The 10208-nt window shown below is 45.7% G+C and overlaps 1 pseudogene; it reads right to left on the bottom strand.

Moving 5' to 3' along the window:
- Nucleotides 1–287: 287 nt before the first annotated feature.
- The window catches only part of LOC141431787 (uncharacterized), an 87602-nt pseudogene continuing 77681 nt past the window's right edge, over nucleotides 288–10208 (bottom strand).

Genomic DNA, 10208 nt, shown 5'->3' with positions numbered 1-10208 from the left:
CGCAGCCGTCAGCCGCGCCCGAGGGGGGCCCGCCGGCGGGAGGGGCGGCGGCGATCGAATAAAACTCCAATCGATAATCTCTATCATCTTTTATTGTAACATATAGATAGTTTTCTACACATCCACCGTACATGAGCGCGCGCGCCTGTGATATGTCGCGGGGGGGGCGCGCGCGCCGCGGGGCTACTCGCTCCTCTAAACATAAATAGAATCCACATCATACGATAGACTTACGGCTAAAGCGCCGCGCCCGCTAATATGCGTATGTACAGCGCGGGGCGGCGTATTTACAGCGGGGGCCGCGGGGCGGCGGGGGCGCGGGGGCGACGGGGGGCGCGGCGCGTCAGTCGCCGGGGGCCGGGCGGCGCGCCAGCAGCGCCAGCGGCAGCAGCGCGGCCCCCCCAGCCCGCGGGCGCCCCCGGCCGCTTGTCCCAGGCGGGCGCGCCGAGCGCGTCTGCCTCGTGGCGCGTGCGCTTGACCTTCTGCCGGCGGTTGCAGAACCAGACGCGGACGACTTCCTTCTCCATGGCGAGCGCGTCGGCCAGCGCGCTGATCTCCTCGCTGGTGGGCTTGGGGTTGTGCAGGAAGGCCTTCTCGAGCGCCACGCGGACGCCCGACTCGATGCTGGTGCGCTTCTTGCGGCGGCGGCCGACGGCCTCGGCCAGCGCGGCGCCCCCCGCCCCCGCGCCGCCCCCGCCGCCGCCCGCCAGCGACGAGTCCGCGTCCTCGAGCCACTTCTGCAGCAGCGGCTTCAGCTTGCACATGTTCTTGAAGCTCAGGTTGAGCGCCTCGAAGCGCGAGATGGTCGTCTGCGAGAAGTCGTTCCCGTACAGCTTGCCCATCGCGAGACCCACGTCGCCCTGCGTGAAACCTGCAAGCACAGAGCGCGTCAGAGGGGGCCGTCGGCGGAGGGGCGGGGCGGGGGGCGCGGAGGGGCGCGGCGCTCACCCAGCTTGATGCGGCGCTGCTTGAAGGTCTTGGCGAAGTGCTCGAGCTCCTCGAGGTCGGCGGTGTCGTCGGCGGCGGGCTCGAGCGCGCGCGGCTTGTGCGCGTGGTGCGCGTGCGCGTGCGCGTGCAGCGGCGTGTGCGCGTGCGCGTGCGCGTGAGGCGGGCTGCGCGCGCGGCCGGGCCCGGCGTGTGCGGCGTCAGGAACGCGCCCGCGCCGGGCGGCGTGCGCCGCGGGCTCGGCGACCGACCCTCTGCAATCACGATATCGCTCACGTTACTACTATTACAGATGAATCTACAGAATCTGTATTCCACAGCCTGCACTATTATCTATTCTGTGGTTCCACTGCAACCGATGCGACTGACCGGCCAAAAGTTGGCTGTATAGCAGTAATATGTGTCTGTTTAATTTATATACCAATAGATGTCGCTGTACGGAAAATTACACCACCCTGAATCGCGCTGGCGAGATTTTTCCTGACTAGTATATATAGGGTGTCAAATTGAAATACATTGTCATTCGCCGAGCAACCGTTGTTTGATTTACATCAAGGGCAGCGGTTGAACATGGTCCTTCAGAACCGGATCTCCAGTAATTTGGAGGTGACCAAGCGGACCGCGGCGCTTCTCGGAGCCGTCAAGCGGCAGTTCGGGCTGAGGAAGCCGGACCTGCAGACGGAGCCACGGGACACGGCGACGTAGGGGCCCGAGGAAGCGGCGGCCGCTACCTTCCGGGACGAGGAAGGAGGGAGCTGGAGCTGGAGCGGGAGCGGGAGCAGGAAGGTGCGCGCGCAGAGGATAGTGTCGCGAGGTATTGCGTGCGAAGCGGGAAAACTGTAAGTGACAAGCCATTTAACTTTGTACCTTAGTGTTTCGGACGGAAGAGTCAAAGTTCAGTGCAGTAGAAATCAAGAAAAAGTGAACCTTATTCTAGTTAGCTAAAAAACTTAGAAAATTAGCTAGAAGTTGGACTTGTAAAAATTTAGCAAGAAAAGTGGTTCTAACGGGGAACCTATACCCGATTTTCGTCAGTCCTTAAAACTGAAACACTTGTAAAATTTTGAGAATTATTTTGGGACTTAGAAAAATTTGGCTTTGGGGACTTAGAACAATTTAAAAAAAGTGGACTAATCTTTGGTAAAAATGGAAGTGGTAATTAAAATTCAAATGCAAACGTGCAACCAAATTACTAAAGACTTTAAAAAATATAAAAAGTCACCGAATGAACGAATCACCAAACCTTACGTCGAGATCAGACTTCAACGTTTGGAAGAACTGTGGAAAAAATTCTGTGTGGGTCATGATCGTCTTTTAGAAGAATATTCGGAAGAGTACGACTCGAGCATTTATGCGGAAAAAGAGGTTTTTGATGTGACAAGTGAAATATATATGGACTATAAAGAAGAACTAATGACGGCTGTAGAGATGTTTAGTTACGAGTTTATGACAACAGATTCAAAAGTGGAATGTACTAGTTCAAAATATGTTGGTGTTAAACTTCCAAAGATTGTTATTCCAAATTTCTCGGGGAAGTATTCGGAATGGGTAACATTTAAAGATTTGTTTGAATCGTTGGTTCATAACAATGATACATTTAAAGATGTCGAAAAACTGCACTACTTAAAAGGATATCTGGCTGGCGAAGCTGAACTGTTACTTCGTCAGATACCAATTTCAAATGAAAATTATATAAAATGTTGGGAGCTTCTAAAGCAGCGCTATGACAACAAGAGATTCATATGCAACACGATTTTAAAACGGCTTTTAAGTCAGAAAAACGCTACTGCGGAATCTTCGATATTTTTAAAGGAGCTTGTTGATACTAGTTCAGATTGTTTAAGCGCTCTAGGTAATATCGGCATAGACGTGAGCACATGGGATACCATTATTATTCATTTGCTCTCTCTTAAGCTAGATCAAGAAACTCGTAAGCAGTGGGAGTTGAGTGCAATTGGAGATGTCGATGGTAGTAAATTTCCAACTTTCCAGGAATTTAAGGATTTTATAACTAAACGGTACAGAGCATTAGAGTTCGTGGAGACTAAGAAACCAGCATTGATTAATCATAACCCTCGCGTATTGCACGTCATCCATGGCACTCAATGTCCTTGCTGTTCAGAAGTTCACAAGATTGTATTTTGTAAAAAATTTGCTACTTTCGATGTGAGTGCTCGCCGTTGTGTTGTTCAGGAGAAAGGGTTATGTTTTAATTGTTTGGGGGCTAAGCATTCGGCCAGGTTTTGCCAGAACCCTACCAAATGTAGGATCTGTAGGCGCCGCCATCATACTTTATTACATCCTAAGGGTAGTACACTGGTAGATACAAATAACAAAGTTAGAATGACCGATGTGGGCACAGTTTGTGAAAAAGAAACTAAAGCTAACTCTATTGCGATGGGATCGGGACAAGTTTTACTACCTACTGCGATTGTTAAGGCGAAATCTGAAAATGGGGAATACATGTCAATTCGTGCTTTGTTAGATCAGGGGTCGCAGACCTCTTTCATAACAGAGACTGCCGCGCAATGTCTAGGTTTGAAAAAGAAACCAATCGATGGAAATATTTCGGGTCTTGGAAAAAGAATAACCTAATATCAAAGGCTATGGTTGTACTAAACTTGCAGTCTTTGATTTATCCGGGGACAAAAATCTCTGTGAAGGCTTACGTATTGGAAACGATCACGGCATCACTTCCAACAACAAAGGTAGATCTAAACACTTTGGACACAAAAGATTTATGGTTGGCAGATCCGAATTACCACACACCAAATAAAGTTGATGTTTTATTGGGCGCTGAGGTGTTTGGTCGGGTAATTCTGGATGGTGTCAAGAAAGATAATCAGGAGAGAATTGTAGCTCAGTCCACAAAATTGGGGTGGATTATTTCAGGGTTGTCAGTTCTGGTGGAGCGGATAAATTTAGTCAGGTTAGAAATAATATAAGGCAACATCGACAAAGAAACTTTGTAAAACGAAATTATTGGACTGATAATACTTGATAAGAGTTGTTTTTGATATTTTGTCATTGTTTATCCTTCTCAAATGTGTTTTTAATGTTTTATGGGAGGACATTTTTCATTTAAGTTGTAATTTTGGATAATTTAACGTTTCATGTTGTGTAAGGGAACTGACACTAAGTTTATTAATATTCAATTTAACTAATATGGACACAATTGTCCATGGTGGGCGGAATGTATAGCAGTAATATGTGTCTGTTTAATTTATATACCAATAGATGTCGCTGTACGGAAAATTACACCACCCTGAATCGCGCTGGCGAGATTTTTCCTGACTAGTATATATAGGGTGTCAAATTGAAATACATTGTCATTCGCCGAGCAACCGTTGTTTGATTTACATCAAGGGCAGCGGTTGAATAATAACTACTTCGAGCGCAGCCAAATCTGTTCTTAAACACCGCTTCACCTTGAAAAGAATGTCAAAGCTTTTCGTAGTTTTTGTCATTGCCTAATGGCAGAACCGGAGTTTCAACTGGTTTGCTTACAAGCTGGTCAGTTTAGACTTATCCGAACCGAGCGGTTTAAGGTGGTCAGTAGTTGGTAAGGATATGAATACACTCTGGAAAGTAGGAACCAAAGAGATTCAGTTTTGTAAAAAAAGAACAGCGCCTATACTTTGGCAGTATTGAACGCAACCACCAAAATCTTATTTGTTTGCTCGACCATACGAGGAGCCTCCCTAGGAGACTATCAACACCACTAGCCTGGTCGTTAGAAATATATATCTCTCCGTAACTGTGATGTCGTCTTGGCTCGAAGCAGATCGTTAATGTGCGGCAAAAGAGAGTTGTAGAGAGGACTGGTCTGTGAGGCATCCCGACAATAACCGTCATGACCTCAGACGAGCAGCCATGCATGAAAGACTAATCGAATAGATCGATGCCTCGAGAAATCTGTGAGTCAAAAATACAGACTTTCAGAAATGCCAAACGAGGGAAGCTCACTGAGGAGGCTAGCTTGACAAACTGTGTCGAATGCCTCGAAAATGGCTAGAGTGATGTGGATATTAGTTACCAGAATGTAGATCGATGGTACGGTCTTGAAGCGCAGCGTGCACGGTGTGCGCCGCATGCGAGGCGTGCGTGGGATGCGTTGCGTGCGTTGCGTGCGTTGCGTGCGTTGCGTGCGTGGCGGCGGCGCGCGCCTGCAGCTGCTGCAGCTGCTGCGCCGCCGCTTGGGCCACGGCCTGCTGCACCTGTAACGTCACCACATGCGTGTTTCTAATAAGTCACTCCATATACACGTCTAACTTTAATCATTTACTAGTGCATATCGTTTTTTCAGACTATTTTAGCAACTACTATTTCTACTAGACCAAAATTACGGTTAGATTATTTTCAGCTTCAGTAAAAAAAGCATTCAGTAATAAATACGTCTGGTGTAAATTAAGAACAGGAAAATATGCGAATGGAAATTTTGGTTGCCAAAATGTTGTCTCGGGTATGAAACCACTGCTAATCCTTTATTAGCAACACATTACAGTTTCAACCCTACCAGCTGAAGTTAGACCTTACAATTTGGATAAATTTTAATAAACTGATCTCTCTCTCTCTTGAAGTCGCAACATGATGACAGTATTGGGATGGTGTTGTCACATACATATCTGGTGCGTGTGTGTGTGTGTTACCTGCGTGTGCAGCAGCAGCGAGTGCGCGCCGTGCTGCGTCAGCAGGAGATGCTGCAGCTGCGCCAGCGCAGAGCCCGCGCCGCCACCGCCACCGCCCTGCATGACGCAACCACTGTTAGCACGAACAACCAACGAGAAACAAAACTATACGGGATGACGAACATGCTTACAATTTGGTAAAGTTTTCGATAAAGGTTTCGGAGACGATCAGGCATTTTGAGCGTTTACAACGCTTGCTTATGTTTGAGCGTTTATTGTCAGTGGTCAAAATGTTTGACTTACGAGTAGGCATAAATCTACGTCAAGCCCATTGCCAGTGAACCGTCTCCGGATACTTTAAAATAAAATAATTGTTTCTTAATCGAATCAGTAGTGCAGTGCGGATACTAGAGATACAGAGGCATCTCCCAGCCGATCGTCACTGAGTTTATCGGTCAAAAGAGTCATGCACATTTAGTTCCCGCATTGAGTGACGTACCTAGTCTCTACCAAATGCACTTTTGTAGCTACATTCTTATACAAGCAAAAACTGCACGTGCGGCATGATGGAGTAATACATCCAAACGAGTTCTTTTTTCTTTTCCTCGCACGGTGTATAGACGGAAGAGATAGTGTAGACGTATTTTTTCTCATAACGCACACACACGGTAGATAAGTATGTTTACTTTTGTTCGCTGAAGAAAACCATGATCCCTGCGGGGATTAGAATAAGGACACACCACTGGTCTTCTGACAGCGCATGTTTAGTAAGAGAGCTCAGCTTTTCACTGTCGGTCTACTGTGTGTTTCCTCTGTTGCTGTGTAGTGTTGGCTGTGGAAGGGGGAGGTACTCACGAAGACAGGCGACGGCTGCGGCGCGTGCAGCGGCACTGGCAGCGTGTGGTGGGGGTGGGGTGAGGGTGGGAGTGGGGGTGGGGTGCGGGTGGGGGTGCGCGGCAGCGGCAGCGGCGCGGACGGCGCGCGCGGGGGGGACGGCGCGCGCTCGTCGCCGCTCGCCTCGCCCTCGCCCTCGCCGCTCGCTGACCCGTCTGGAACACCACACACGACAATGCTCACTAATACTGACTCACAACCAAGTTAACACAGTTCAATAATACGAGTACGAGTAGTGATGATGGATGACACCACCAATCTCAGGCCACCAATCGACTGATCTGTGTACATGCACTTGAAAAATTTACCCAATACATTTTGGTGTTCTGTTACTTAAATTGTTATATTTCAGATTAAAATTTTATGTATTCTATGTGTTTTTTTTACACAAATAATTATATATATAAATAAGAATAAAAATCCCATAAACATTAACGGGCTGTTCAGTAATCCTTTCCCAACCACCATACATCATCATCATCAGCCGGAAGACGAATAGGATAGGCTGTTGGATAGGCTTCCCCTTTAATCTTAATCAGCTTAAATAATCTGGATTAAAGTTATTCATTCAGTACCTAGAGTACTTGAGGCACTAGATCAATTCACTAGGCACCACGAATTTCAAATATCCTATTCAATGACAATTTTCTACGGGCTGGTGACTGAAAAAAATTACGACGTTAAATGACATGATATCCAAATATACAATGTTGATCCGCCTCTGTGTCCATTTATAGAATAATATTTAGGTGTGGAGGCGATCCCTAACATAAAAGACTACGATTTTAAGTTTCTCGTTTGAAGACGCATTCAAAGTCAAAGTCAAAGTCAAAATATCTTTATTCAATTTAGGCTATAACAAGCACTTATAAATGTCAAAAAAAAAACTACCACCGGTTCGGAAAAACCCATGCCGAGAAGAATCCGGCAAGAAACTCAACGAGGTATATGTATATATTTTTTAAAACAGATTTACAATATTATTAAATGATATGTATACATCACAAGTATTTAACACAACTTCATTTTTAACACAGTAGGTTCAGTTCAGGGAATTAGTGAGGCAGGACAGGATACAGAGAAAAAACTCCTTTTATAATGGGATGAGTTGATGCAAAACACGACATAAATCGGCCGTCAGCCGTGAGCGATGGTCGCCGGCGCACGCACGCCGCCGGAAATTTAATGCAAATGCGGCGACTCCCGCAGCCACCCGTGACCCCGCGACCCCGCGACCCCACGACCCCCGACTCCGCGACCCTGCAACCCCTTTTTTATGCGTTTAGGAAAATTGAAAAATTAACTTGTCTTAATTAACGCGCGAACGCCTACTTCGAATTAACTTATGGAAGACAATCGAAGATGACATTACAAAAAACCGGCCAAGAGCGTGTCGGACACGCCCTAGATAGGATTCCGTAGCCATTACAAAAAAAAACAAGTAATATTATGTGCGTTAAACATTTACTACAGTCTTAAAATCTTTTACCAGAAAAAGAGCGTATCTTCACGGCACTTACGTCCTTTTGTTGAGAAGCGCAGTTTTTCGGCAATAACTCAAAAACGGTATATCCGATCATGTTGAAACCAATTTTCGTTGAAAGTATTTATTAAGCGTTACCTTTCCATATTTTTTGGATGTTTTTGGACAAACGGTTTACAAGATAGAGGGGGGACACAATTTTTGCTACTTTGGGAGCGATTATTTCCGAAATCTTCACTTAATCAAAAGAGTTTTTGAGAAACCTTACTTATCTTTTCAAAAGAGCTGTCGAAATATGTGCCACACGTTGATGCAAGTTATTTTTTTTTTTTTACAATTTCTGTTACGTGTATGGAGTACAATCCAGGTCATTTAAACACATGAAAATTACATACTGATTAGAGTTTTTCTAACATTAGGTATGCAAAGTTTCATACTCATACTAATCGGTACTCGAGAGTTCAGTCTTGATCCAGAAGCAAATTACAGGTTGTACCTATATAATCTGTTAACCTGTCCTCTCCCAGAGGCACAAATTTGTGCTCAAATTCCTTTGATACTGTTATCCTGGGAGATGACAGATTAATAAACAAAAACGTAACGTAAGTTGTGGCAGGACACTTAGCTCGAAACAAGGACAAAAGGTGGACAATACTCACAACTAAATGGAAGGGCCCCAATGGAAAAAGAAGAGTTGGCAGATCCTAAGTATAAAAGATGGACAGATGACATAGTGGAGTCAGCCGGACAGGACTGGCTGAAAAAAGCGGAAGATAGGGGGACTTGGAACAAGCTGGAGGAGGCCTACACTCAGAGAGGGGTCCAAATCTACGGAAACTAGTACTAAGTAACACAAATAAATAAACTAAGGAATTACTAACAATACTAACAACTTGCTAATTATAAAGGAAAAATAAGTATAGAAACTCCTGCAAGTATTTGGAAAATAAAAGGCTTTATTATTATTATTATTAACGTAAATTAATACTTAATACTACCTACTTAATTTGTACGAAAGGCCCAAGTACTGCAGGGGCTACGTTTTAATTTACAATCATTCGTACATACAAAAGAAATGACTTGGGTAAAAGCTTTGGGGACGCTCTATTGATGCGGCTGACACGTACCACCGCTCTGAAGAATCGTTACAATAATAAAGAGCGATTACAAGGAGCTCCACAATAAGAAAGCGAAAGGGTTGCGCGTCAGGGCGGCGGCGGCGCCACGCGTGCTGCGCGCGCGCTGCCGGGAGATAAATCGCTGTTTAACCTGCGTCCGCCATTGTGGCGGAACGTGGAACGACTAGTATTCTACAATAGTTTTTTTACAGGTAGGTAATAAATGCAATCAAATATTGATGGATATCAATTTTAATACTATGAGTGTCATTTCATTATTATTTTAACATAAGCGTTGGCATGAATTAGATTAAGTATTATTTGCCATGCATTTTTTTCAGTATATTTGCATACCTGCTGTAATATATGTAATGTATATGCTGTGTTGCTGCTGTGTGTGCTGTGCTGCAGTGTATTTGCATACCCTGAGTTTGAGACTCTGTTGTTTTTTTTTTGCTTTGTTCGTAATAGTTAAAAAATGTACACAGGAAGCGAAACCGCAGATATAAGCTAACTTATAGACTAACGATGGAAGTATGGCAGTGTACGTCGTGGTACATACCGTGGCTGGGCGGCGGGGAGGGCGACTTGATGAGTTCGCCCGATTCCTCTGCAACAAGAAAACAAACAATTAGAGAATCCTTCAGATGCGGAATGTTCTTATGAATATTCGGTGTCGCGAAGCCGCACGACGGCGGGCCGCGCCCGCGCCCGCGACGCCTCGCATTAAGCCGATTAAGTGTCAATTTGTAGTTGAAATTGCTTTCAGATAAAGCAGCGGCGGGCGCGGGCGCGGGCGGCGCGGGCGCGGCGCGGGATTACCGCTGGACACGGCTTAGCGCTAATCGCGAAGCTGTACGACGCGCGCGGCCGCTAACCGGATCGTTACCATTCTAATTCCATATCCGACTTGATACCAAACGCCGGACTCAATATTTGGGTATCGCCTTACAATCTCATTAGAGAGACTAGCGGTTTAATACGTAACGAATAACACAACAGAACGCGATTTGCATGTTCGAATAAATAAGTAGGGTCTGTCCGTAGAGGTGCTACGGCAGGGCTGACGGTATCTCAGGAGATAAATCTATTTCAGATTCATATCAACTATATAAGTATTCCATAACGTTTCATGTATTC

This window comes from Choristoneura fumiferana, chromosome 10 (assembly GCF_025370935.1).
Source record: "Choristoneura fumiferana chromosome 10, NRCan_CFum_1, whole genome shotgun sequence".
Taxonomy (NCBI): domain Eukaryota; kingdom Metazoa; phylum Arthropoda; class Insecta; order Lepidoptera; family Tortricidae; genus Choristoneura; species Choristoneura fumiferana.
Note: the sequence above shows the minus strand (reverse complement) of the source record. Positions and strands in the feature narration are given on the sequence as shown.